Here is a 27,181-nt window from a genome sequence, read left to right as displayed (position 1 = left end):
GCCATACTTTTTCAACTAACGAACAATATTTTTCTCTCACAATAAATCAACCAACAGTACTTTTAGCCATGGCTTATCAGCCAAACGAACAGGGCAGTACATGCCCAACTAACCTCTCTTCCCTCTAGTTTTCCAGGCCAACGGCGACAGGGTAACCGCCACGACCTCACAATCTTCCTTATGATTCGAACCCTAGCTTCATCGCTCCGTTGCTCTTGCTTCGTGGCTTGGGTGTTCGAGCGCGAGCGGAGGTGATGGAGGAGCTGGCGTTCTTGTCGTCACTGAGGCTGTCTCGCCTCTCCTTCGAGGGCCGCGATGGCTGCGGCTTCGGCTCGCCGACATGGGCATCACAGCTGCCTGTTAAAATTACAGGATCATTAGAAAGTAGATTTAGGGGTGCTGATTTGACTAGAATAGGATAAACATGTCCTAAAACATGGACTACGAGATCCAAGAGGGAGAGGGGAGCAGAGGTACGGACCATCGAAGGGCTTGATGGAGCTGGAACCTTCTATCGCGTCGGTAGAGAGGGTGGTGAAGAGGTGGCGCTCCAGTGGCGGTGTAGCGGTGAAGTGGTCCAACGTCGACGGTGTCCCGGTGATGGTGCTTCCCGTCGCTGGCTGCGCCCCTTACTAGATCAGGTTAGGTTTTGTCGGTGGGTGTGGCGGGTCATGGTGACCCTCGTACTCAGAGCCTTCGGTCCCCACCTCTCTTTATAGATGAGGCACACCAACCATGTAGGGGTGGACGTCCCTAATCAGGGCGCGAGATCCAGGGCCAACTCGGCCGTTGGGCCGAGCTGAAGAGATCAACGCTAACACTGGGGACGCTGCGCGACGACTCGCCCTCATCGTGCGTCTCCGACGGCCGTTGCGGTGGAAACGGCGGCTCGGGCTTTAGCTCGCCGACATGGGGATCGCCGCTGGAGACGCTGTTCAACGCGCCCTCATCGTGCGTCTCCGACAAACATGTCGGTGGCAACGGCTTCGGGTTCAGCTCGCCGACATGGGGGTCTACGCTGGAGATGTTGTTCAACTCACCCTCATCGCGCGTCTCCGACAGCCCTGGCGCTGGCAATGGTTCCATGTTCAGCACGCCCAAGCAGGCATCACCTCTGGATACACTGCTCTGTTAGGTAGCATAGTGTACCTCTATAGCCGTAGATCCGGGGTAAGCTTCCTCGCCACCCCGTAGTTGCACCGCAGCAGGGTAGACGCCAGTACCGTGGGGTTGTTGGCGTCGTGGTGGCGATGCAGTGGACCGATGGTGACGCTGCAAGGGCGATGGCGGTACAGTGGGGCATCCCGTCGCTGGCAGCACTCCTTTAGTTCAGATTAGGTTTCTCTATGGTGGGATTGCGGCGGCTCCGGTCAACTTCGTTAGTCGAGCCCAGTTCCCCACTCCTCTATTTATAGTGTTGTGCGACAGGGGTCCACCAACCACATTAGGGTTGGGCACCCCCGATTAGGACGCAGATCCAAGGGCCCAATAGGAGATCAACTAACATTCTCCCCCTTGATCTCATTACTATCTTTCAATTTCATATCATTTACTTTTGTTCATTCTATTACAGATTAGCGCATAGAGCATGTTTCATCATCACGGTCCATTGCCGATGGATTTAACAGCTACAACACACTACTCTGTTCTGAAATAGATACTTATCTTTGGGCCTTCTTTTGTCCAGGAATTTTATGCTTTTCCTTAAACCCATGCTAGCTACACATTGGGTGGTAAGTCTTTTGTAAGCGGATCCGCGAGCATCTTTTCTATACTTATATGCTCAAGACTTTATGACATGATCCCGGACTTTATCTTTCATAACAATATACTTTATGTCAATGTGTTTGGCAGCATCACTTAACTTATTGTTGTGAGCATACTGTACTGCCTGATTATTATCGCAGTATAACTTTAGTGGTCTATAGATGTCTTCAACCACCTTCAAAATCGGGGATGAACTTCTTTAGCCAGTTCACCTGTCCCGTTGCCTCATAACACGCTACAAACTGTCATACATTGTGGACGATGTAGTGACGATTTGCTTTGAGCTTTTCCATGAAATAGCTCCCCTTTGCCAGAGTGAATACATATCCGGACGTGGATTTTCTATCATCTCCCGCATAATCAGAATCTGAATATCCCACTATATGGAGTGAATCAGATCTTCTATACGTCATCATGAGGCTTTTCGTTCCTTGCAAATAATGCAAGACTTTCTTTACTAATTTCTAGTGTTCTGTTCTAGGATTGCTCTAAAATCTGCCAAGTAACCTGGTAACAAATGCCAAGTCAGGGCGCGTACATACTTGAGCATATTGCAAGCTCCGGACAGCTGAAGCATATGAAACCACTTTCATTTGATCGATCTCATATTGGTTTCTGGGGCATTTAAAATCCCCATATCTGTCGCTCTTGACTATATGAGCAGGTGAGGGACTATATTTGTGCATACATAATTTCTTTAAGATCTTTTCTATGTATGCCTTTTGTGATAGTCCTTATACCCCTTTACTTCTATCTTGGTGAATCTCGATTCCTAGAATGAACGAAGCTTCACCAAGATCTTTCATATCAAATTTTGAGGACAAAAACTTCTTTGTCTCCAGCAGTAGACTGACATCACTACTAGCAAGTAAGATATCATCCACATATAGGACAGGGAAGATAAACTTCCTATTCTTAAACTTTGCATAGACACAATTGTCCTCTATATTCTCTTTAAAACCTAAAATTTCTTATTGTCTAATCAAACTTCAAGTATCACTGTCTTGAAGCTTGTTTTAATCTATAAATAGATTTCTTTAGACGGCATCCCATTCATTCTTTTCCTTCCATGACAAACCTTTCGGTTGTGCCATGTAAACATTTTCCTCCAAGTCTCCGTTGAGAAATGTCGTCTTTACATCCATCTGATGTAATTCTAGATCATAATATGCCACTAATGCCATTATGATTCTGAAGGAATCCTTACATGAGACTGGAGAAAAGGTCTCATTGTAATCAATCCCTTCTCTTTACGTAAAGTCTTTTGCCACAAGTCATGCTTTATATCTCTCTATATTCTCTTAAGAGTCAAGTTTTGTCTCGTAGACCCATTTACAGCCTACTATTTTGGCTCCTTTAATAATTATCTCCAAATCCCAAACTTTATTGGTATTTATAGATTTCATTTCATCTTCCATGGCCTCAAGCCACTTTGATGAATGATCACTTCTCATGGCTTCTTCAAATGAGGTGGGATCATCCTCTATTTGGAATTCCTCAGTGTTGTACACTTCATAATCAGTAGGAATAGCTGATTTTCTAACTTTCTAAGACCTTCTAGGGGCCTCCACATTTGGCACATCTTCTGTTTGAGCCTATTGTTGCTCCCCCCTCATGTGTGGCAATAGGTTCTATAGGATCCTGAAGAACAGGTTCCTTATCATTATTCATTGTTGCCACAGGCGGAATAACAACAGGTGCTGACACCACAGTATCTAACACTATCGGTGCAGCGACAGCAAGTAGTGAGAAAAATAGCTCATGAATCATTGGAGTGGGCGCATACACCCGTTTCTATTCAAGGTCAATTTCTCGAGCTACCATGCTCCCCCTCATCAATTCATCCTCTAGGAAGATAGCGTGTCTCGTTTCCACAAATTTTGTATGTCTCTCTGGATAGTAGAAACGAAGAACTTTTGACTTTTCTAGGTAGCCAATGAAATGGCAACTTACTGTTTTGGAATTTCGCTTCCCAATTTTTTTGGGTTAAATACTTTAGCCTCAGCAGGGATCCCCCACACACTTAAGTGTTTTAGTGAGGGTACTCTTCCTGTCCACAACTCATACGGTATTTTTGGCACCGACTTACTTGGTACTCTATTGAGAATATGAATAGCGGTTTTTAACGCCTCCATTCACAGGCTCATCTGTAAGGTGGAGTAACTTATCATACTGCGCACCATATCTATCAGGGTATAATTCTGTCTCTCAGCTATTACATTCTGCTGAGGTTTACCCGGTATAGAATACTAGGCTACTATGCCATTCTCCTATAAGAACCTTGCAAAGGGTCTAGAAATTTGGCCATATGGGGTATGCCGACCATAGTACTCCCCCACGGTCGGATCTGACTATTTTAATCTTTAAATTGCATTAAATTTCAGCTTTTACCTTAAATATCTACATTTATCCAATGCTTCTATTCTTTCTTTGATTGGATAAATGTAGACATAACAGGAGTAATCATCTGTGAATATTATGAATGAATCATTACCATCCACACTCTTTATAGAAAACTAACCATAGATGTCTGTGTGAATGATCTGTAAAATTCCTGCGCTTCATTTGACATCTTTCTTAATTTTCTTTACATACTTTTCTTTTATGCATTCTCTATATTATTCTAAATCTGAGAGCTCTAATGGAGAAAGAATATTATTCTTAACTAGTCTTTTATTCTCCCCCTCGAAATATGGCCTAAACGATAGTGCCATAATTTCGATGACGCATCGTGAGCTCTCTTATACCATAATTTCTAGATTAACTTTCTATCACCAACTGCTTTATCAGCTGGGTACCATGTCTTTGAAGAGCCAGTGAACTGACTCTTTATTCTATCGGTGACCGTGTCACACTCTGAGATTGAGCCCACAATTGCAGGCTTAATCATGTTCTTTATCACAGCCAAAAAATTCTTGTTGGCAGTGATCCTCTTCCTATGCTCAAAGTCATAGGACATCTTTTAGGATTCAAAATCCCTCTCTTTAGTTGTCAAAACGGCATCATCATCGTTTCTCCCTCACCGGTGCCACAGGCTCTGTGGAACACGGCGAGGTGACTACCCAGTCCACCTTAGACAAGATGAAAACTAGGTCAAACCTTTTTTTAACATAAAAATAACACCATTTGCATGCCTTGATTCCAACGTAGGTCAAAATCAAAACATACAATTATTCTTATACACTAATTCTACATCACCGTTGGGCAGAAATAGAATTAATGCATAAAATCATTAAAATTCACAACTTGCTCTTACACACTAATTCTACATCACCGTTGGGTAGAAATAGAATTAATGCATAAATAATTAAAATTACAATATTGTTATTAACAACGTTGGTCAGAAAATAACAACATCATAATTGTCGGGTACCTTAGAATGGGGTACCCCAAGCAAAACATCAAATGGGTTGCCCCAGTCCCATCTAAAAAATAACGATGATAAAAGCAAAAAGGTAAGTCGTGGGCCCCTCCCCGTCGCGACCAGACCCACTGGGTCCTCCTCCTCCTCCTCGCCTCGAGCCCCGAGAAGGAGGTCTCGACATCCTGGCGAGGCTCCCCAGGGAAGGCCTCGGCAGGGAACGCCGTCTCCGCCTCGCTCGAGGCTCTCCACAGAAGGCCTCGGCAGGAGGCGCGTTCTCCGTATCGCGCGAGGCCTCTCGCGCGAAGCCTCGGCAAGGAGCCTGATCCCCGTCTCGCGCGAGGCCCCATTCTCCGTGTCGCTCGAGGCTGGCTCGCCCGCGGTCCGTCGCCCCCTGCCTCAGCCGACCCTCCCGACAGCCGGTCACGTCCCATTAATGCTTTCAACCACTCCCGTGATCTCAGTCGGACAGCGGCTCAACGTCACAGAAAGACCGACGCGACCCGAAGTCGCATCAGCACCATACCGGCCAGGATAGGGCACGGCGGGGATTACCGGCCACTGTGTCCAAACACTGTGACCACGATCAGCCGCCGTCAGCGCCTGGGACAGGATATGGCGGGGGTTACTGGCCACTGTGTCCTACCACTGTGTCCATGATCAGCCGCCCGCTCAAGGCCTCAGCGCTGTACACCAAGGCCTCGGCACTGTACATCAGGGCCTCGGCAATATTGGGGTCCGCGCCTGCTGAGACCCCCCACCGCAGTACCAGCCTCGGCCCCGACCAAGTTTCGGCCTCGTGCATAGTCCGTCCCCAGCGGCTTATGGTCGCCGCCACGTCCACTCCGAGGCATTCTTGGGGCTCCCACGACGCACAGGATCTGATGGGACGACCACGCCGTCCCAGTACTCCAAGGATGGGCCACTCCGACGACCACGCCGCCATAGGAACAGGCCACAGGGCTTGGACATGCCGTCCCTGGCGGCACGACGCCGCATAGTAATACATGTACTGCCCTTGTCCCCCCTTCAACTATAAAAGGAGAGGACTTGGGCCACTTAGAGGGGACGCCCGGAGAACACACACACACGCACACCTTCCAGCCGCTTGAGAGCAACGTCTCAGATGGCCCCACGACACCCTGCCGAGACCTGGGACAAGTTCCCTCTCTCCCTTAGCTTGTAACCCCCTACTACGAGCACTTCGGTGCAAGGAATACAAGTTCTATCCCTCAGACTGGACGTAGGGCGCCGATTGCCTGAACTAGTATAAACCTTGTGTCTCTTTGCATCACCATCCGGAATCGGGAGCATGCAGAACAAATTCACTAGTCGGTTGAGGACCCCCCGGTCCAAAACACCGACAGTTGGCGCGCCAGGTAGGGGACGTCTGCGTGTCTGTTTCGTCATCCCAGCAGGTTCCAGATGGCAGACCCCGTGCGACCATTGTGTCTCGGCACCGTAGTTTGGTTCGGGAGCCTAGAGTTCATATCTCTACGGCATGAGTACGACATGGTACTCCTCGCTCCTCGAGCCCCACCGCCCGACGATGAAGTTACGCACCGGCAGCCCAGGCGCAGGCAGCGCCCGGGCGGCCGCTCTCGCCGCGCTCACCAGGCACGACACGAGCAAGACCACCCCGACGCTACGCGAACCCGGGGCGGCACGCCACTCCCCGCCGATATCCTACGACCAGCTGTTGGTACGGGGTCCCTGGCTGGGGACCTGTCTGGCCTGAGCTTGGACAAAGGGAAATCGCCGATGGCTCGCGATGATGCCCAGTCGTCAAGCTCCGCTCCACCACTGCCTGAAGAACCGACCCCGGCAGAGCAGAATCTGGCAATGACATCATCCCCATACCCCTTTGGGTTGAAAAATGCTGCCGCTTCTTACACCTACGCATACGCTGCTGCTCATGAGGGTCCCGCAGAACGCTGCCAGCGCTCCGGTCTCGACCTAAGCACCCACGCTGACTCCTCGGATGAGGACGAGGCATGGCCCGGAGTGGATTTCTCCGGGCTCCACGACCCTGGGACTTTGCGCCAGTTCTTGGCCGCAAGCGACTACTGCTTCGGTTACTCCGACTCCGACGACGAAGGCACTTACGACCCCACTCGCGAGTGTTTTCACGTCGGGCTCGGGATGCCGAGGGCAGGCGAAGAGGATGAGGGGGCAAGTAGCCGCTCCCCACTTCGTCCAGGGGCGGGCGCCGTCACGCCCCCACGCAATGCCCTGCCGACCGCACGAAATGAGAACATCGCTCTTGCACGACCTCAGCGCCCAGACCTAGAGCAACTCCGTGAGCTCTAGGCCAAGGTCGAGCAAGACCAACTCCTTCTACAGTAGCTTCGAGACTCTCTCGAACGGGAACAGCGAGGCCGCGGCGAAGGCGGGGGAGCCCGACGAAGAGCTCGCGATGTGTATCACCGCATCCATGACGACGAAGGGAGCGAGCAACCCCCAGTCTTCAATCGCGCTAGCCAGAACGTTGCGGCTGCAGCAATGCTGGTTCGCGCAATGCCCGAGCCTTCTACCACGGAGGGGCGGCGGGTCCACGGCGAGCTCCGCGATCTCCTAGAGACCGCTGCGGTTCAGTAGGCCAAGAGTTCCGCCTCCCGATGGCACGGGGGCGCCTCGAACCTTCTCACGGCACCGCCTCGGTAGGACAGGGAAGCCCTGGCTCGTCCCGACCCCGACCGAGCGCCGATAGCCCACAGGGTCCCCGTGCTTCTGGACCGCCTCGGCAGTCGACGCGAGGTGCAGGGAGACCATGAGGTGGTCAGTAGGCGACGACGCCACGACAACGAGGGGCCCGCTCGGGGCTACCACCCACACCGAGGCGGTCGCTACGATAGCGGTGAGGACCGCAGTCCTTCCCCTGAGCCGCCAGGCCCTCGGGTCTTCAGCAGGGCCATCCGCGCTGCTCCTTTCCCCGCCCGGTTCCGACAGCCGGCCAATCTCGCGAAGTACAGCGGCGAGACCAACCCGGAGCTCTGGCTCGCTGATTACCGCCTGGCCTGCCAGCTAGGTGGCGCGGACGATGACCTGCTCATCATCCGCAATCTCCCTTTGCTCTTGTTGGACTCGGCACGAGCCTGGCTCGAGCATCTCCCTCCCTCGCAAATCCACGACTGGCGCGATTTGGTTAGGATCTTCGTCGGGAACTTCCAGGGCACATACGTGCGTCCTGGGAATTCCTGGGATCTTAAGAGCTGTCGCCAGAAGCCGGATGAGTCTCTCCGAGACTTCATCCGGCGCTTCTCCAAACAATGCACCGAGCTACCCAGCGTCGGCGACTCGGAGATCGTCTAGGCTTTCCTCTCCGGCACCACTTGTCGGGACTTGGTCCGAGAGTTAGGTCGCAACGTCCCGCGCTCTGCTGCCGCGCTCCTCGACATTGCCACCAGCTTCGCCTCAGGAGAAGAGGCTGTCGGAGCCATCTTCCCCGACGCCGATACCAAGGGTAAGCGGAGGGAAGAGGCCCCCGAGGCCTTAGCCTCCCACCTCCCTAAGAAAAAGAAAAAGGGGCGCCTGGGGAGGCAGGAGGTCCTAGAGGCTGATCTAGTCGCGACCATAGAACGCAAGAATCCCCGAGGCCCCAAAGGCCCTAGGCCCTTCGACGACATGCTTAAGAAACCCTGCCCTTACCACTAGGGCCCGGTCAGGCACGCTCTCGAGGATTGCACCATGCTGCGGCGCTACTACGCCAGGCTTGGGCTCCCCGATGATGACGCCAAGCAGAAAGGCGCCGGCGGTCGGGACGAAGACAAGGACGACGGGTTCCCCGAGGTACGCAACGCTTTCATGATCTTCGGTGGGCCCTCGGCATGCCTTACGGCGCGGCAGCACAAGAGGGAACACCGAGAAGTCTTCTCGGTCAAGGTGGCCACCCCCCAGTACCTCAACTGGTCTCGAGAGGTGATCACCTTCGATCGAGGTGACCACCCCGACCGTATTCCGAATCCCGGGCAGTACCCACTGGTCGTCGACCCGATCATCGGCAACACCCGACTCTCCAAGGTGTTGATGGACGGAGGCAGCGGCCTCAACATCCTCTACGCCAACACCCTGGAGCTCTTGGAGATCGACCGGTCGAGGCTACGAGGCGACGTCGCACCCTTCCACGGCATCGTGCCAAGGAAGCGCACGCGACCCCTCGGGCGCATCGACCTTCCTGTCTGCTTCGGCACCCCTTCCAACTACCGCAAGGAAGTCCTCACCTTCGAGGTAGTCGGGTTTGGGGGAGCCTACCACGCCATTCTGGGGCGACCGTGCTATGCCAAGTTCATGGCAGTGCCCAACTATACCTACCTCAAGCTCAAGATGCTAGGCCCTAATGGTGTCATCACAATCGAGTCCACGTACGAACATGCATACGACTGCGACGTCGAGTGCATCGAGTACGCCGAGGCTCTTGCGGAGGCCGAGACCCTCATCGCCCACCTCGACCAACTCAGTGGCGAGGTGCCTGACTCCAAGCGTCACGCGGGGGCGTTCGAGCCCGATGAAACCATCAAACTCATCCCGGTCGACCCCGCATGCCCCGACGACCGAGCGCTGAGGATCAGCGCCACCCTCGACATCAAATAGGAAGCCGTGCTCGTCGACTTTCTCCGTGCGAACGCCGACATATTCGCATGGAGTCCCTCGGACATGCCGGGCATACCAAGGGAAGTCGCCGAGCACGCCCTGGACATCCGGGCTGGATCTAGACCGGCGAGGCAACGCCTGCGCCGCTTCGACGAAGAAAAGCGTAGGGCCATCGGAGAGGAGGTACAGAAACTCTTGGCGGCCGGGTTCATCAAGGAAGTATCCCACCCAGAGTGGTTGGCTAACCCCGTTTTAGTCAAGAAGAAAAACGGGAAATGGAGGATGTGTGTAGACTACACCGGTCTGAATAAAGCCTGTCCAAAGGTCCCCTTCCCATTACCTCGAATCGATCAAATCGTTGATTCCACCGCAGGGTGCGAGACCCTGTCTTTCCTCGATGCGTACTCTGGTTACCATCAGATCAAGATGAAAGAGTCCGACCAGCTCGCGACTTCTTTCATCACACCGTTTGGCATGTACTGCTACGTGACGATGCCCTTCGGCCTCAGAAACGCAGGTGCCACGTACCAGCGGTGCATGACCCAGGTCTTTGGCGACAACATCGGGCAGACCGTCGAGGCCTACGTAGACGACATCGTGGTCAAAACCAGAAAGGCTGAAAATCTCGTGAATGACTTGAGGGTGACCTTCAAATGCCTTAGAGAGAAGGGCATCAAGCTCAACCCCGAGAAGTGTGTGTTCGGGGTCCCCCGAGGCATGCTCTTGGGATTCATAGTCTCGGAACGCGGCATTGAGGCCAACCCAGAGAAGGTCTCGGCTATAACCAGCATGGGACCAATCAGAGACCTCAAGGGAGTACAGAGGGTCATGGGATGCCTTGCGGCCCTGAGCCGCTTCATCTCGCGCCTCGGCGAAAAAGGTTTGCCTCTGTACCGACTCTTGAGAAAGTCCGAGCGTTTTTCTTGGACCCCCGAGGCCGAGGAAGCCCTCGATAGACTCAAGAGGCTGCTCACCAATCCTCCCGTTCTGATACCCCCGACCTTGGACGAGGCCCTCTTACTCTACTGTCGCCGCAACAACCCAAGTGGTCAGCGCCGCCGTAGTAGTAGAGAGGCAGGAAGAAGGGCATACTCTGCCTACCCAGCGACCGGTCTATTTCATCAGCGAGGTGCTCTCCGAGACCAAAGCGCGCTACCCCCACATCCAGAAGCTAGTCTACGCCGTGGTCCTGGCCCGGCGCAAACTGCGCCACTACTTCGAGTCGCACCCAGTGACTGTGGTATCATCCTTCCCCCTGGGCGAGATAGTTCATAACCGGGAGGCCTCGGGCAGGATAGCCAAGTGGGCTGTCGAGCTTATGGGGGAAACCTTGACCTTTGCGCCTCGAAAAGCGATCAAGTCTCAGGTCTTGGCCGATTTCGTGGCTGAATGGACAGATACTCAATTGCCACCTGCTCAGATTCAGACGGAGTGCTGGACCCTGTACTTCGACGGATCCCTGATGAAGACCGGGGCAGGCGCGGGTCTGCTCTTCATTTCGCCCCTCGGAGTACACATGCGCTACATGGTGCGGCTCCACTTCGCCGCCTCCAACAACGTGGCCGAATACGAGGCCCTCATCAATGGCTTACAAGTCGCCATCGAGCTTGGGGCACGGCGCCTCGACGTCCGAGGCGACTCGCGGCTCGTCATAGACCAAGTGATGAAGGAGTCAAACTGCCTCGACCCTAAAATGGAGGCTTACTGCAAGATGGTGCGACGCCTAGAAGACAAGTTCGACGGTCTCGAACTAAATCACGTCGCGCGAAAGTACAACGAGGCCGCCGATGAGCTGGCAAAGATGGCCTCAGCACGGGCCCCGGTCCCCCCGAACGTCTTCGCCAGAGACCTCCACAAACCGTCCATCGGCTGCACCTCGACAACAGAGGAGGGCCCACCTGGGGAACCCATGGCAAAGCCAAACACCCCCTCTGCTGCCGAGACCCCCTCGACCAAGCCCGAGGTCATGGAAGTCAACGCCGAGCCTTCGCAGAATGATCAGGACGCGGATTGGCGAGTCCCATTCCTCGATTGGCTTGACCGAGGGGAGCTTCCCGACGGCCGAACTGAAGCACGACGGCTTGCGCGCCGAGCCAAGACCTACGCCCTCTACAATGGCGAATTATACAGGCGAAGTCCCTCAGGCGTCCTTCAACGATGCATCAGTTCCGAGGCAGGCCAAGCCCTACTTTGGGACTTACACGCAGGCGCCTGTGGGCACCATGCGGCGCCTCGGACACTCGTAGGGAACGCTTTCCGCCAAGGGTTCTACTGGCCGACGGCGGTCGCTGACGCTACCAAGCTAATACGCTCCTACGAAGGATGCCAGTACTACGCTCGGCAGACACATCTCCCGGCCCTGGCCTTGCAAACCATCCCCATCACATGGCCGTTCGCCGTGTGGGGGCTCGACATGGTCGGGCCTCTGCAAAAGGCCCCCGGGGGCTACACCCATCTACTGGTATCAATCGACAAGTTCTCCAAATGGATCGAGGCCCGTCCGATCAATCGAATCAAATCCGAGCAGGCAGTGCTGTTCTTCACTGACATTATCCACCGGTTCGGGGTCCCCAACACCATCATCACCGACAACGGGACGCAGTTCACCGGCAAAAAGTTCCTGACATTTTGCGACGATCACCACATCCGTGTGGCCTGGTTGGCCGTAGGACACCCAAGGACCAACGGCCAAGTAGAGCATGCCAACGGCATGATCCTACAAGGCCTCAAGCCAAGAATTCACAACCGGTTGAAAAAGTATGGCAAGAAATGGCTCGCCGAGCTCCCATCGGTCATCTGGAGCCTGAGGAACACTCCGAGCCGAGCCACGGGGTTCACGCCTTTCTTCCTAGTCTATGGGGCCGAGGCCATCCTCCCCACCGACCTGGAATATGGTTCCCCGAGGCTGCAAGCCTATAACGAACAAAGCAACCGCACAACCCGAGAGGACGCCCTCGATCAGCTGGAGGAAGCCCGAGACGTCGCGCTACTACACTCGGCCAAGTATCAGCAGAGCCTGCGGCGCTATCAGGCCCGACGCGTCCGAGGCCGAGACCTGAAGGTAGGCGACCTGGTGCTGAGGCTAGCACAGAGCAACAAGGGTCGCCACAAGCTGACCCCGCCATGGGAAGGACCGTACATCATTGCCCAAGTCCTGAAGCCCGGGACCTACAAGCTGGCCAACGAGAAGGGCGAAATCTTCACCAACGCTTGGAACATAGAACAGCTACGTCGCTTTTATCCCTAAATTTCCAAGCATTGTATATATCGTTTCTCGAAATGCAATTAAAAAGCGCTCTTTAGTTGGTCTTTACTTTTCGAGAAACCCCCCGAGCCCACAGTAGGTCTCGGCAGTACAATAAACACAATAAGGGAGACTCGGCTCTGCCTTAGCAGAACCAAGCCTCCCTCGGGGGCTAGATGGGGGACTTCCCCTAGGTCCCACGCACCATTTTTTAGTTGCTTTTCGAAAAAATTCCTACGCCAAGTCTCTAGCAGGCTCTGACGAATCATTTGTAGAGACTCCTCGGACCAAGGTCTGTTTCCTAAGCAAGAGGCTGGCTGAGTCACGAGACGGCCTACGCCCCCGGGCTACGGCACTCCCTCACTACCTCTCGCTCAAGGGACGGCTTAGGCCCCAAAGGGGTGTTTTGCAAACGAAATCGGATCAGGAGCAACAGAGGGCAAAGGCTCGGAAACATGAGAAAAACAACTAAGAAACACAAATACGTCAGAAATAAAAGCCTCGACGGCCACAAACGTTATGATACAAAAATAACCCCTATTCTATCTTTACATAGCCCCCGGGGCCCTAGATTAAGGCTCAGGGCCCCCAGCACCGGCAGAGGGTAGGGGAGGAACCACCTCATCTTCAAAGAGCGTCGCCAGCGCCGTGCCAGGGCCTTCCGCCGCCTCCAGCAGCTTCGCGACCGCCGCGTGGGCCTCCTCGTCATCATCAGGCAGAACGTAGCCATCACTGATGGCCGGGAGGTCGACGCCAAGGTAGTGAGAGGAGATGACGGCCATCGCCCGCTTGACACCCGTGTGCAGCGCCCCTCGGAGCCGCTCGCGCATCTGGCTGCTCAGCGCAATCAAGCGGCTCCCCAGGGAGCTGCCCGACTGAACCCCCTCGACTTCCAGGGCCTCACAGGCGGAAAGGGCAGCACGCTTTAGCGCCTCGTGCTCCCCGATCTCGGTCTCGAGCACCGTCTGCACCGCGCTGGAAGCCTCGGTGGCCCGAACGACCTCCGCCTCTGACTCTGCACCACGGAAAATGAAATAAGGTCGAGCCAGAGAAAAAACAACCTAAGTTAGGGACGGGAGCCCACGGAGCTCACCCTTGGCCTTCAGCTCCCAGCGTCGGGTCTCGGCCTGGCAGGCCTCGGCTTTCGCCTTCAACCGCTGGGCCTCGACTCGAGAGGCCTCGGCCACCCTGGAGGCTTCACTCCCCAGCTCTGTGTCATACGAGGAAGTTAGGAAGCGAACATAAGGGGAAGAAAACAAAACAAGGGGACTCAAACTCACCCTCGACCGTCCCCCTCAAAACCACAGCCTCGATTTGCGAGGCCTCAGCCGCAGCAAGGGCCTCGTTCAGAGCGCCTTTGGTCAGCCGGTGCGCACTCTCCTCTGCCCCCAGCTGCCCGGCGAGGGCCTTGCCCGAGGTCGTCGCTTCTTCAGCCCGGGACCTGAAGGCATCCCGGTCGCTGACGGCGCGGGTAAGCTCCTCCTCCAGCTCCTTGATCCGCGCCGCCAAGGGGGCGAGCTGCGTCTGGGCTATGGCCACCTCGACCTTAGCGTCGGCACAGCGAAGGTGGAGGTCCTCCACCTCCGCGCTTCAGGCCGACAGAAGCTCGTTAGCATCGGCAAGAAGGCCCCTCTGCCTCTGAAGCTGGTCCCAGATTCCCCTCTCCCGCCGGAGGAAGACCGACTTCCTGAGGGACCGGGTCTCGAGCTCCTGAGGAGGCAGAGCAGAGGTCGTCGATTGCGACAAAACCAAGGAAAGAACAACGTCGCACGAGAAAGGAAAACACGAACCTGAGCGACCCCGGGCAGTTCGTTGGCCACCACAGACAGCGCCGTCCGTAGCGACCGTTCTGCCAGCTCACGGTACTGCTCGAAGGTACTCCAGCGCCCGCCCTCGGCCGTGTCCTCGAGGGCGAACAAAGGCTCCCCCTCAGGGTCGTCCTGGCTCCGCCACAGTACCCGCGGGTGATCCCACCCGCGGGGCTCGGGTCGTACCCGCACAAGGGCCGAGCTTCCCTCGTCTAAGAGCGGCGCCGGCTGCTCCACGGCGTCGGTCTCCTCGGCGCCAACCACCTCCCGTGCCCGGGAAGTATCGTCGGAGGAGATCGGATAGACCTCCGTCTCCCGGGCACTCTCCCGCAACAACGGCGGGCCCTGAGCCAAGGGCACGGCCGAGGCCTCCGCCGCCGACATCTCCGCCTCCTGCACAGACGGCCTCGCTGCCATCACTGACGGCCGTGGTGACCTCGGGGGCTCCGGCCTCTGCAGTCACGGCCTCGGCGGTCTCGGGGGCTCCGGCCTCCGTCATTATGGCCTCGGCAGACGCAGAAGCGCCGGCCGCGGACACTGCGGTCTCGGCGGTCATGGGCGCCGGGGCCCCCATCGCCTCAGCCCCGGAGGCCCCGGGAGCCTCGGCAACAAAGGGCACGACGGCCCCATCCGACCGTGTAGGGGCCGCCTCGGCAACCCTTCCTTGGGCAGCCGGTTCCTGTGGGTCGACCCTCGCCGACGCCGCGCCGCGCTGGATGGCGGCTTGTGCCTCCGCCACCCAGTGGGCAGAGGAGCCGGGGCTCGCCTTAAGCGCTTTAAGGGGCGCCAAGGGGAGGTCGTCCGCAGGCCGCTTCCGACTAAAGAAAATCAACCTACAGGGTCAGCACGAGACCAAAAAAGCGAATGGAAGACACCATAACCCCGCCAAAAACACACTTACTTTGAACGGGGCAGCCCCAGCTTCGCCACAGCAAACCTCCTCCGCAACGGCGGAGGCGGCGGCAGTGGCGTCGCATCCGTATCCACCGGCACCGGTCGGTCCTCGGCGGACCCCGGCGCCCCTTCGATCCTCTGCGGGGCCGGTGGCGTCGCCTCCACCGCCACCGGCTCCGCCGCGACCGCCGAGCTTACCGGGCTGACGGCACGTTTGCCTAACGCCCGCGCCTCGGGCGTGTCGGCCACGGCCCCGGAGGGGGCCACCGCCGGCCCCGGGTCCGCTTCCTCTCCCCTTCCCGGGGGTGCCGGGCTGCTTACCGACGCCCCGGGCGCCACCTCCTCGACGTCCGGAAGGTGGTCTAGGGGGCCTCGCCCCACCTCGCCCTTGTCATTCCCGTCCGAGGCCTCCGTCGACAACGACGTCGACGGGGACTCCTCCAACAGGAGACCTTCCTTCCGTTGCTGACGGCGGCGCTTATCCAACGCCTCGCGCGCAAGGATGTGCTTCGTGCGCTTCGCCGCCTTAGCATCCTTCCGCTTCTTCTGCGCGTCGGCGTGAGCGCGGTTAATCGCCCGCTGCCCCGCGTCCTCGGGAACGGGCGGCGGGGAGGAGCGCACGTCCCTCATCCCCTGAACAAACCACAAACGCGCATAAGGAAACAAGGGATAAAGGGAGATTGAGGAGGCTCAGAGGCTGCAGCGGCACTCGACTTACCAGCGAAAGAAACCCCCGCGACGGTCGCATCGCGAAGGGGGTCAGGTTGCCGCCCCTCAACTTCACATCTACCGTCTCCCCCACCCGACGGTGAATTTCCTCGTCGGAGAGGGCGGAGGAAGACATCCGGGTGCCTTCGACGGGCTCACCCGGCCTCATCTCGAACAGCCGCCGCCGTCGAGCCATCAGCGGCAGCACCCTCCGGCGGTGGAAGGCGGCCACGACCACAGCGACGGTGAGGCCATGGTTCCGCAGCCTCGCCAGCCCCTCCAGGAGCGGCTCCAGCTTGGGCTGGTCGACCTTCGGGACGCCCCATTTCCATTTCTCCGGGCAACTCCCCACAATCCGCCCAGTATAAGGGGGAAGTCCCCCGTCGTCGTTGCGGAGGTAGAACCAACTCGTGTACCACCGGCGGTTGGAGGACGCGAGTTGGGCCGGGATGTAGAGGTGCAGGCGGTCCTGACGCACTTGGAGAGTGCAGCCTCCGGCCCTCGATGCCTTCCTCTTGCCCGACGTGCCCGTCGGCTTGGTAGTATGCCCCGCCCGGAACAGGTGGAGCCACAAATCCCAATGGGGAGCGATCCCCAAATACCCCTCGCAGACGGCAACAAAGATAGCCGCCTGAGCGATGGAGTTGGGATTAAAATTGTGGAGCTCCACTCCGTAGTAATGCGGGAGCGCCCGCATGAACCGGTCCGCCGGAACTGCCGAGGCCACGCTCGTGGAAGGAGACGAAGCTCACGACGTAGCCATCGCGGGGCCTCGGCTCCAGCTCGCCGTACGGAGCAATCCACTCCGGCCTGCTAGGGTCTGTCACCGGGCGGAGGAGTCCACCGTCGACAAGCGACTGGAGCATCTCCTCAGTGACATCCGACGGATCCCAGGGGTCCGCCTCGACAACGACGACGTTGCCGGCCATGAATGCGATGGAGGAATCGGGCGCGGCGGTGAGTTTTTCTCTCCCCCTCCACGCTCTCGCTTTTTTCTCGCTTTCTCCCTAGACTCGCTCTTCTCTCTTCTTCTTCCCGGCACCCACTGCTCTGGCGACGGCTCGACGGAGGTGGCAGGCAAGGTAAGATAAGGAGGGGCGAGACTCTTTGGGTATTTATGCAGGGAGGAGGTGAAACGAACGGGCGATGAAATCAGGGAGGTTTTCCCCGTCCGGCGTGGTTAACCACGAGCCGATTTCGGCGGCCCACGCGCCCACGTCTCCCGCATTAAATGCGTGAACAGTTATGTCCCGTCCATCACGTCGCGCTCGCCCACTACGGCAGCAGGCGTCGTTTCGCCTCCCCGTGAAACCGCCTCAAAAGGCGCGCCACCCGTGGCCAAGCCAATAGGGAGGATATTTCCCACGGCCTGTTCCTTTCATAGGAAGGAATCGGGCTCTGAGCCCGTTACGATCTAGGGGTTCGAAGGCTGGACCCCAAAGGGTTTCGACAGCTGCCCCAGGATAACAGAGTCAGGGGCAACTGCGGGCGAGCCTATACGGGGCCGAGACCCAAGCGAGCGAAATGCCTGGGACGCCCAAAATTGTGTCCGAGACCAGCAGGAAAGTATCCGAATGGGATCCCACCGTAGGGAGGCACCGAGCCACCGAGGCCCAACGAACGGCCTCGGCACCCACTAGAGAAATCCTCTGGTACTCTTGGAGTGTGTCTCTGGACCGCTAGCCGTCCCCTAACGAACGGGGTTCGGACCTCCACTCGGACTACCCGATAACAGCTCACCGGAAGTGCCACCGCTCGTGCCCATCGAGGGTAGCGAGGCACGTTCCACCCCTCCTTCCGAGCGAAAAGGAAGCGCGAGGGTCGCATAAAAAGTCAGGGGAACCCCTGACGGCCTTCTCGCCCTATGCAGAGGCTAGGGGGCTCCTCCTGCAAATATGCCGAGACCTCACGACCCGGGCTCGCGCCCAAAGGGGCCTCGGCAAACAAACCCTCACGCGCGAGGGGCGTATAAAAAGTCAGGAGAACTCCCGACGGCCCTCTCACGCAGAGGCTAGGGGCTCTTCCTGCAACCTTGCCGAGACCAGAATGGGCTCGGCAAACTAACCCTCCGTCCGAACGAAAAGGACACGTGAAGACCAGATAAAAGGGCCAGAACACCCAAGGCAAAGACAAACAGTCCAAAACCGCGCTAGAGGTTTCGCTACAAACACGATAAAAGGGCGCCGAGCCCGTTACGGTCCAGGGGTTCGAAGGCTGGGCCTCCAAAAGGTTTCGACAGCCGCCCCAGGGCAACAGAGTCAGGGACGACATCGGGGCGAGCCTACGAATGGCCCAGACCCGAGCGAACGGTCGCTCGGGGCGTCCTAAGTCGTGTCCGAGACCGGCGGGGAAGTATCCGAATGGGATCCCACCGTAGGGAGGCACCGAGCCACCGAGGCCCGCGAACGGCCTCGGCACCCACTAGAGAAACCCCCTGGTACTCTTGGAGTGCGTCCCTGGACCACTAGCCGTCCCCCAGCGAACGGGGCTCGGGCCTCCACTCGGACTACCCGCTAACAGCTCACCGGAAGTGTCCACGCTCGTGCCCATCGAGGGTAGCATGGCACGTTTCACCCCTCCTTCCGAGCGAAAGGAAGCGTGAGGATCATACCCAAAGTCAGGGGGCCCCTGACGAACCTCTTGCTCCGCGCAGAGGCTAGAGGCCTTTTTCCCTGCAGCCTCGCCGAGACCCCCGCAACCCGAACTTGCGCTTGGGGGCTTGGCAAATGCAATAAGAACTACTCGTTCAGACACGGAAATGAAGAAAGCCCCTAGAGGAGTAACTCCACTCCCCCAGGGGCTCGGGGGCTACACCCGGCGGGTGCGCTCGCGCGCACCCACCAGAACCTCAAAAAACAAGCCCCAATTCCTACGGGGCAGGTATGAACCAAGCCTCGGCAAACCCTCAGGGGGAGTGCGCGCACTCCCCCCGAGGCTCGGGGGCTACTGTCGGGTACCTTAGAATGGGGTACCCCAAGCAAAACATCAAATGGGTTGCCCCAGTCCCATCTAAAAAATAATGATGATAAAAGCAAAAAGGTAAGTCGTGGGCCCCTCCCCGTCGCGACCAGGCCCACTGGGTCCTCCTCCTCCTCCTCGCCTCGAGCCCCGAGAAGGAGGTCTCGACATCCTGGCGAGGCTCCCCAGGGAAGGCCTCGGCAGAGAACGCCGTCTCCGCCTCGCCCGAGGCTCTCCACAGAAGGCCTCGGCAGGAGGCGCGTTCTCCGTATCGCGCGAGGCCTCTCGCGCGAAGCCTCGGCAAGGAGCCTGATCTCCGTCTCGCGCGAGGCCCCATTCTCCGTGTCGCTCGAGGCCGGCTCGCCCGCGGTCCGTCGCCCCCCGCCTCGGCCGACCCTCCCGACAGCCGGTCACGTCCCATTAATGCTTTCAACCACTCCCGTGATCTCAGCCGGACAGCGGCTCAACAGTCACAGAAAGACCGACGCGACCCGAAGTCGCATCAGCACCATACCGGCCAGGACAGGGCACGGCGGGGATTACCGGCCACTGTGTCCAAACACTGTGACCACGATCAGCCGCCGTCAGCGCCTGGGACAGGATATGGCGGGGGTTACTGGCCACTGTGTCCTACCACTGTGTCCACGATCAGCCGCCCGCTCAAGGCCTCGGCGCTGTACACCAAGGCCTCGGCACTGTACATCAGGGCCTCGGCAATATTGGGGTCCGCGCCTGCCGAGACCCCCCCACCGCAGTACCAGCCTCGGCCCCGACCAAGTTTCGGCCTCGTGCATAGTCCGTCCCCAGCGGCTTATGGTCGCCGCCACGTCCACTCCGAGGCATTCCTGGGGCTCCCACGACGCACAGGATCTGATGGGACGACCACGCCGTCCCAGTACTCCAAGGATGGGCCACTCCGACGACCACGCCGCCACAGGAACAGGCCACAGGGCTTGGACATGCCGTCCCTGGCGGCACGACGCCGCATAGTAATACATGTACTGCCCTTGTCCCCCCTTCAACTATAAAAGGAGAGGACTTGGGCCACTTAGAGGGGACGCCCGGAGAACACACACACACGCACACCTTCCAGCCGCTTGAGAGCAACGTCTCAGACGGCCCCACGACACCCTGCCAAGACCTGGGACAAGTTCCCTCTCTCCCTTAGCTTGTAACCCCCTACTACGAGCACTTCAGTGCAAGGAATACAAGTTCTATCCCTCAGACTGGACGTAGGGCACCGATTGCTTAAACCAGTATAAACCTTGTGTCTCTTTGCATCACCATCCGAAATCGGGAGCACGCAGAACAAATTCACTAGTCGGTTGAGGACCCCCCGGTCCGAAACACCGACAATAATCATGTCAAAATCTCTTTTTCTCTAATTAAATATCACATTGGTTTAAAATAACTGCAGAATAAACAATTTGTTCAACAACGGAAAACGTATACTCAATTTCTTGAATTTTACCCATAGGTAAAAATTACTTTTTCTATTTTCTTTGAGCTATTTTTCATTTTCCAGAAATAAGCAATTAATGGAAAATAAAAAAGAAAATACTGATCTTGGGCCAAAACTGGCACAGTGGCCCGGCCCAGATCTGGCCTTAGGCCGGCCCTGTCTCTTTCTCTTGCGCGCTGCCTTACCAGGCCGCAACGTGGGCCTGGGCCGGCAAAGCGTCGCGGCGCGCTCACCCGCCTGGGCCGTGATGCGGCCCGTGCATCCTGCGCCGTTGAATTCAATCGAACGGTCGAGCGATCGTTTCGGCCAGTCAAAACCAACGCCGCGTCGGAGCCGCCGTAACCCAAGCGTCATTCGCCCCTCCTTCTTCTCTCTCGACGCCGCTCTTTCTTCTCTCCTCAGCGCAGCGAGCACAACTGAGCATGCGAACCGAGAGCGACGAAGGCGGTGGAGCGAGGCAGCCATGGCGCCGTTGCCGGCCCCCTCTCTGGCGCACGTGCTCCCCAACGGGTGAGCACGCTGCTATCGAGCGGCCTGGCCACGGCGCCCCCTTGGCCGAGCCCGGCGAGCAGCTGCCCCCGGCTCGGCCCTTCTTCTCCCTCGCCAGCGAAGGGTCATCCCGACGCACGGCGAGGTAGGTCTGTTCCCCCTATTCCCTTCTCCAATTTGGTTTTCTTTTCTCTTATCCGAACCGGTGATAGGGATTAGGGTTTGGACTGTTCTTCTTCTTTCTTTGGTTTTCTTCTCTGATTCTCTTTTGGTGCTCGGATTGAACCAATTTGGGATGGGGATTCGTTCTAGGGTTAGGGTTTCACTTTTCTTTTGATTTATTTTCTTTTTGGAGTTCATCTGAATCGAGATCCAGGGTTAGGGTTTTGCTTTTCTTTTGATTTCTTTTCTTTTCTATTTATACCGAATCATTCTCTTCCCTTCCTCGTCATGAGTTAGGGTTAGGGTTCTCAAGAACCCGATTCGGTTTTGATTCGAGATCGAGATGTGGATTCATTTTAGGGTTCTTGAGATCCTTTCCCCTTTCTCTTCTCTAGTTTAGGGTTCGGCTTTGATTCTATTCTAGGCCGAATCCTTCTTCCTTTGTTCTTTCTTTCACCCAGTTAGGGTTAAGGTTTTTCTTTCCCACGGTCTGTCCGTGGGTTAGGGTTTGGCTTGAAGTGCCGAGACCCCTATCTCTTCTCTAATCCGATCACGGATGTTCTTCTCTTGTTTTCTTGCCGCACGCCTGCGAGGACGGCGGTGCGGCACTTTTCCCCCGTGCGGTGGTGGTGGTGACCGGGGTTCCAATGACGTCCGTCACCCCCGGTCTCTTTTCAATTTGCTTTTACCCGGTTAGGGTTAGGGTTACACACTGGCAACCTGGCTCTGGTATCAATGTTAGAAATCATGGTGTACCTCTGTAACCGTAGATCCGGGGTAAGCCTCCTCGCCACCCTGTAGTTGCACCGCAGCAGGGTAGACATCGGTACCGTGGGGTTGTTAGCGTTGTGGTGGCGATGCAGTGGACCAGTGATGATGCTGCAAGGGCGATGGCGGTGCGGTGGGGCATCCCGTCGCTGGCAGCACTCCTTTAGATCGGATTCTCTGTGGTGGGATTACGGTGGCTCCGGTCAACTTTGTTAGTCGCCCAGTTCCCCACTCCTCTATTTATAGTGCTGTTCGACAGGAGCCCACCAACCACATTAGGGGTGGAGCGTCCCCGATCAGAACGCAGATCCAAGGGCCTAATAATCCGTTAGGCCTATCGGTGGAGATCAACTATTAACATGCTCAACTCACCCTCATCGTCATCGTGAGTCACCGAAAGCCATGGCAGTGGCAGTGGCTCCGTGTTCGGCACGCCGAAGATGGCGTTGCCGCTGGAGACACTTCTCAACTCGCCCTCATCGTCCATCTCCGACAGCCGTGGTGGTGGCAACGGCTCTGGGTTCAGCACGACGAAGAAGGCGTCGCCACTGGTGCCACTTCTCAACTCACCCTCATCGTCCGTCTCAGACAGTCGTGGTTGCGGAAATAGCTCTTCACCCAGGATCTCGAAGGAGCGGGACAGCGAGCAGGTGAAGATGGCGGAGTCTCTCCTGCGTGCGATCACCGAGCGCTACAATAACTGCATCCTCCACCTGCGAGACACTACAGCCGAGCTCGCCGACCTCTGCCTCGAGCGCGTCCGCCTCGGCGCCAAGAACCTACACCTCTCCCTGCTCCTCGAAGAGCTTGATGCCGCTGAGCAAAGTAAGCAGGCGTCAGCGGTAGCTCTGACTCCGCCACCGAAGCCAACGCAGGCGGAAGCTCCAAGCACCCCGAAGAGCATCACCATACGTTCGAAGGGCTTCCTCTTGAAGAAGCAGTCGCAGGGCGTGGCCACACCACAGTGACTCCGTGTTCGCGCGTCTCAGGCGATGGAGGTGAGCCCCTAATTCCTACCGTTCAGTACCTTCAATTGCACACCTGTGAGACCCCGCTAGCTGGGCCGGTCGTGGGCTGGGCCAAATGGCTGATGTTGTAGCGCAAGGTGATGTGAGGCAGCTTAGCTCGGGTGGCTGGGTACTGTAGCACGTGGAACACTGTAGCACCAAAGTAGTACCACCTCGGAAGCTGAAGTTGAGCCAAACCAACCTAAATAGCCAGGTCAAAAGGACGCGTAGTAACCTTCGGTTAACCGTTTTACGCGAAGCGAGGACGAAAGCGTAAACAGGTTGCTACGTAGGTGGGGCCCACCCCTCGGTAGAGTGGGCCTGTGCCGTGTTCCGGGCTTGGGGCGTTACAAATGGTATTCAGAGCCAACTCTCACGGTTTCACGAATATATGGCTCGGGAGCTCGGACAGGCTGCGCATGGCTCCCGTGAGAGCATGGCACTTGGGTCGAGGAGCTAGGAATATATACGTGGGCCAAGAGAGTCGAGTGGTTTCACGGACATATGGCTCAGGAGCCCGGACAGGTCGCGCTTAGCACTTGGGTCGGGGAGCTGGGAATATGAACGTGGGCCAAAATAGTCAATCCTGGACACGTTTAAGTAGGTTGGTTCGGCCCTCGATGAGAACGTCGAGTCCTTAAGGGTGGGTGTATGTGAGACTCTGCTAGCTGGGCCGGCCGTGGGCTCAGCCAAATGGCTGATACTGTAGCACAAGGTGATGAGAGGCAGCGTAGCTCAGGCTGCTGGTTACTGTAGCACGCGGAACACTCACCTCGGAAGCTGAGGTTGAGCCAAACCAACTTAAATAGCCAGGCCAAAGGACGCGTAGTAACCTTCGATTAACCATTTTACCCGAAGCGAGGACGAAAGCGTAAACAGGTTGCTACGTAGGTGAGACCCACCCCTCGGTAGAGTGGGCCTATGCCGTATCCTGGGCCTGGGGCGTTACAAATGGTATCAGAGCCAACTCTCGCGGTTTCACGGATATATGGCTCGGGAGCTCGGACAGACTGCGCATGGCTCCTATGAGAGCATGGCACTTAGGTCAGGAAGCTGGGAATATATACGTGGGCCAAGAGAGTCGAGTGGTTTCACAGACATATGGCTCGGGAGCCCGGACAGGTCGCGCTTGGGCCGGGGAGCTGGGAATATGGACGTGGGCCAAAATAGTCGATCCTGGACTAGTTTAAGTAGGTTGGTTCGGCCCTCGACGAGGACGTCGAGTCCTTAAGGGTGGGTGTATGTGAGACCCCGCTAGCTGGGCCGGTCGTGGGCTGGGCCGAATGGCTGATGCTGTAGCGCAAGGTGATGTGAGGCAGCTTAGCTCGGGTGGCTAGGACTGTAGCACGTGGAACACTGTAGCACCGGAGTAGTACCACCTCGGAAGCTGAAGTTGAGCCAAACCAACCTAAATAGTCAGGTCAAAGAACGCGTAGTAACCTTCGGTTAACCGTTTTACGCGAAGCGAGGACGAAAGCGTAAACAGGTTGCTACGTAGGTGGGGCCCACCCCTCGGTAGAGTGGGCCTGTGCCGTGTTCCGGGCTTGGGGCGTTACAAATGGTATTCAGAGCCAACTCTCACGTTTTCACGAATATATGGCTCGGGAGCTCGGACAGGCTGCGCATGGCTCCCGTGAGAGCATGGCACTTGGGTCGAGGAGCTAGGAATATATACGTGGGCCAAGAGAGTCGAGTGGTTTCACGGACATATGGCTCAGGAGCCCGGACAGGTCGCGCTTAGCACTTGGGTCGGGGAGCTGGGAATATGAACGTGGGCCAAAATAGTCAATCCTGGACACGTTTAAGTAGGTTGGTTCGGCCCTCGACAAGAACGTCGAGTCCTTAAGGGTGGGTGTATGTGAGACTCTGCTAGCTGGGCCGGCCGTGGGCTCAGCCAAATGGCTGATACTGTAGCACAAGGTGATGAGAGGCAGCGTAGCTCAGGCTGCTGGTTACTGTAGCACGCGGAACACTCACCTCGGAAGCTGAGGTTGAGCCAAACCAACTTAAATAGCCAGGCCAAAGGACGCGTAGTAACCTTCGGTTAACCATTTTACCCGAAGCGAGGACGAAAGCGTAAACAGGTTGCTACGTAGGTGAGACCCACCCCTCGGTAGAGTGGGCCTATGCCGTATCCTGGGCCTGGGGCGTTACAAATGGTATCAGAGCCAACTCTCGCGGTTTCACGGATATATGGCTCGGGAGCTCGGACAGACTGCGCATGGCTCCTATGAGAGCATGGCACTTAGGTCAGGAAGCTGGGAATATATACGTGGGCCAAGAGAGTCGAGTGGTTTCACGGACATATGGCTCGGGAGCCCGGACAGGTCGCGCTTGGGCCGGGGAGCTGGGAATATGGACGTGGGCCAAAATAGTCGATCCTGGACTGGTTTAAGTAGGTTGGTTCGGCCCTCGACGAGGACGTCGAGTCCTTAAGGGTGGGTGTATGTGAGACCCCGCTAGCTAGGCCGGTCGTGGGCTGGGCCGAATGGCTGATGCTGTAGCGCAAGGTGATGTGAGGCAGCTTAGCTCGGGTGGCTGGGTACTGTAGCACGCGGAACACTGTAGCACCGGAGTAGTACCACCTCGGAAGCTGAAGTTGAGCCAAACCAACCTAAATAGTCAGGTCAAAGAACGCGTAGTAACCTTCGGTTAACCGTTTTACGCGAAGCGAGGACGAAAGCGTAAACAGGTTGCTACGTAGGTGGGGCCCACCCCTTGGTAGAGTGGGCTTATGCCGTGTCCTGTCCCAGGGCGTTACAACACCGCACATACTCTTGCCTGTTCACCTCGAAGGAAATTGACACAGAAGAGCGCACTGATTCCTGAAATTGGTAATGGTCGGGAAGAATTTGGTGTTCGCTACAATTAGAATGGTGAAAAACTTAACACTAAGCTTACAAAATCACACGAGGATGGCAATTTGTTGTTGGCATGAGCTTAGCATTTACAATGAATGAGTTATCAGGCATTCAGGCTATGCTGAATTGGTTTAATTAAGAATTGTGTACTTCAAATTCGTAAGAACGCATCTTATGGTTAAGCAACTGAAAGTCAAAATTACAGCTCGAAACTTTTACTCGTGTTATGCATCTGGTTATGCTGCAAATAGATGTTGGGATGGCCAGCTTTAACTGAAGGAAAGCACAAAAGTTATGGCGATGTTATGGTTTTCTTAAGTTTACTCAATCTGAAGAAGCAGCAGCTTCATTTAAATTCTTCTATTAGGTCTTGTTTAGATGTTATCGGATTTATCTCAATTCACGTGTATTGTGGTGGATTGGGGTGGAATTTAGTTCAAATTGTACTTCAATCTATTCAACACATGTGGATTGATGCGAATCCGACTATATCCTGACAAGATCTTAGAATGTAAGAGTATGTGCTTTGGATTAGACAGTTCACAACATTTGCATTTAGGTTAGAAACTGATTAGCAGTTGCTGTGATAGCTGATATTTGATTCGATGATGCATCGATTTGACTTAATACAGCAAACCAGATGTAAACTGGATTAATTAGTTTACTCAGATTCTGTATTTGACTTTTGACCTCGTGATGTCAATGGAAATGGAAATGGCAATCACAGGACGCAGGGGAGAAGGAGAAGGATGACGGGGAGGTGGAGGTGGATGCGTTCCGGCAGGGCGCCGTGAAGACGGAGCTGTGCAACAAGTGGGAGCGCGGCGCGTGCCCCTACGACGGGCGTTGCAGGTTCGCGCACGGCATGGAGAAGCTGCGCCCCGTGATCCGCCACCCGCGCTACAAGACCCTTCCGTGCCAGTTGTTCGCCGCCGCCTCTGGCTGCCCCTACGGCCACCGCTGCCACTTCTGCCACTCCATGGCGCCCACTGCCGAGTCCTGCTAGGCCGCCGGCCACCGTCCGCCTCCTACTGCCGCCGCGTAAACACAATGCCTCTTCTCCCCTCGTGTGCTTGTTAAGTTTCGGAGCTGCTTCATCTGT

General features: G+C 56.4%; 1 pseudogene; it reads left to right on the top strand.

The window, feature by feature from the left end:
* The first annotated feature begins 254 nt into the window (after positions 1-254).
* Positions 255-27,110, top strand: LOC136496111 (putative zinc finger CCCH domain-containing protein 21; annotated as a pseudogene).
* The last annotated feature ends 71 nt before the right edge of the window (positions 27,111-27,181 follow it).

Source organism: Miscanthus floridulus, chromosome 1 (assembly GCF_019320115.1).
Source record: "Miscanthus floridulus cultivar M001 chromosome 1, ASM1932011v1, whole genome shotgun sequence".
In the NCBI taxonomy this organism is placed as follows: Eukaryota; Viridiplantae; Streptophyta; class Magnoliopsida; order Poales; family Poaceae; genus Miscanthus; species Miscanthus floridulus.
This window is presented reverse-complemented; position numbering and strand designations above follow the sequence as displayed.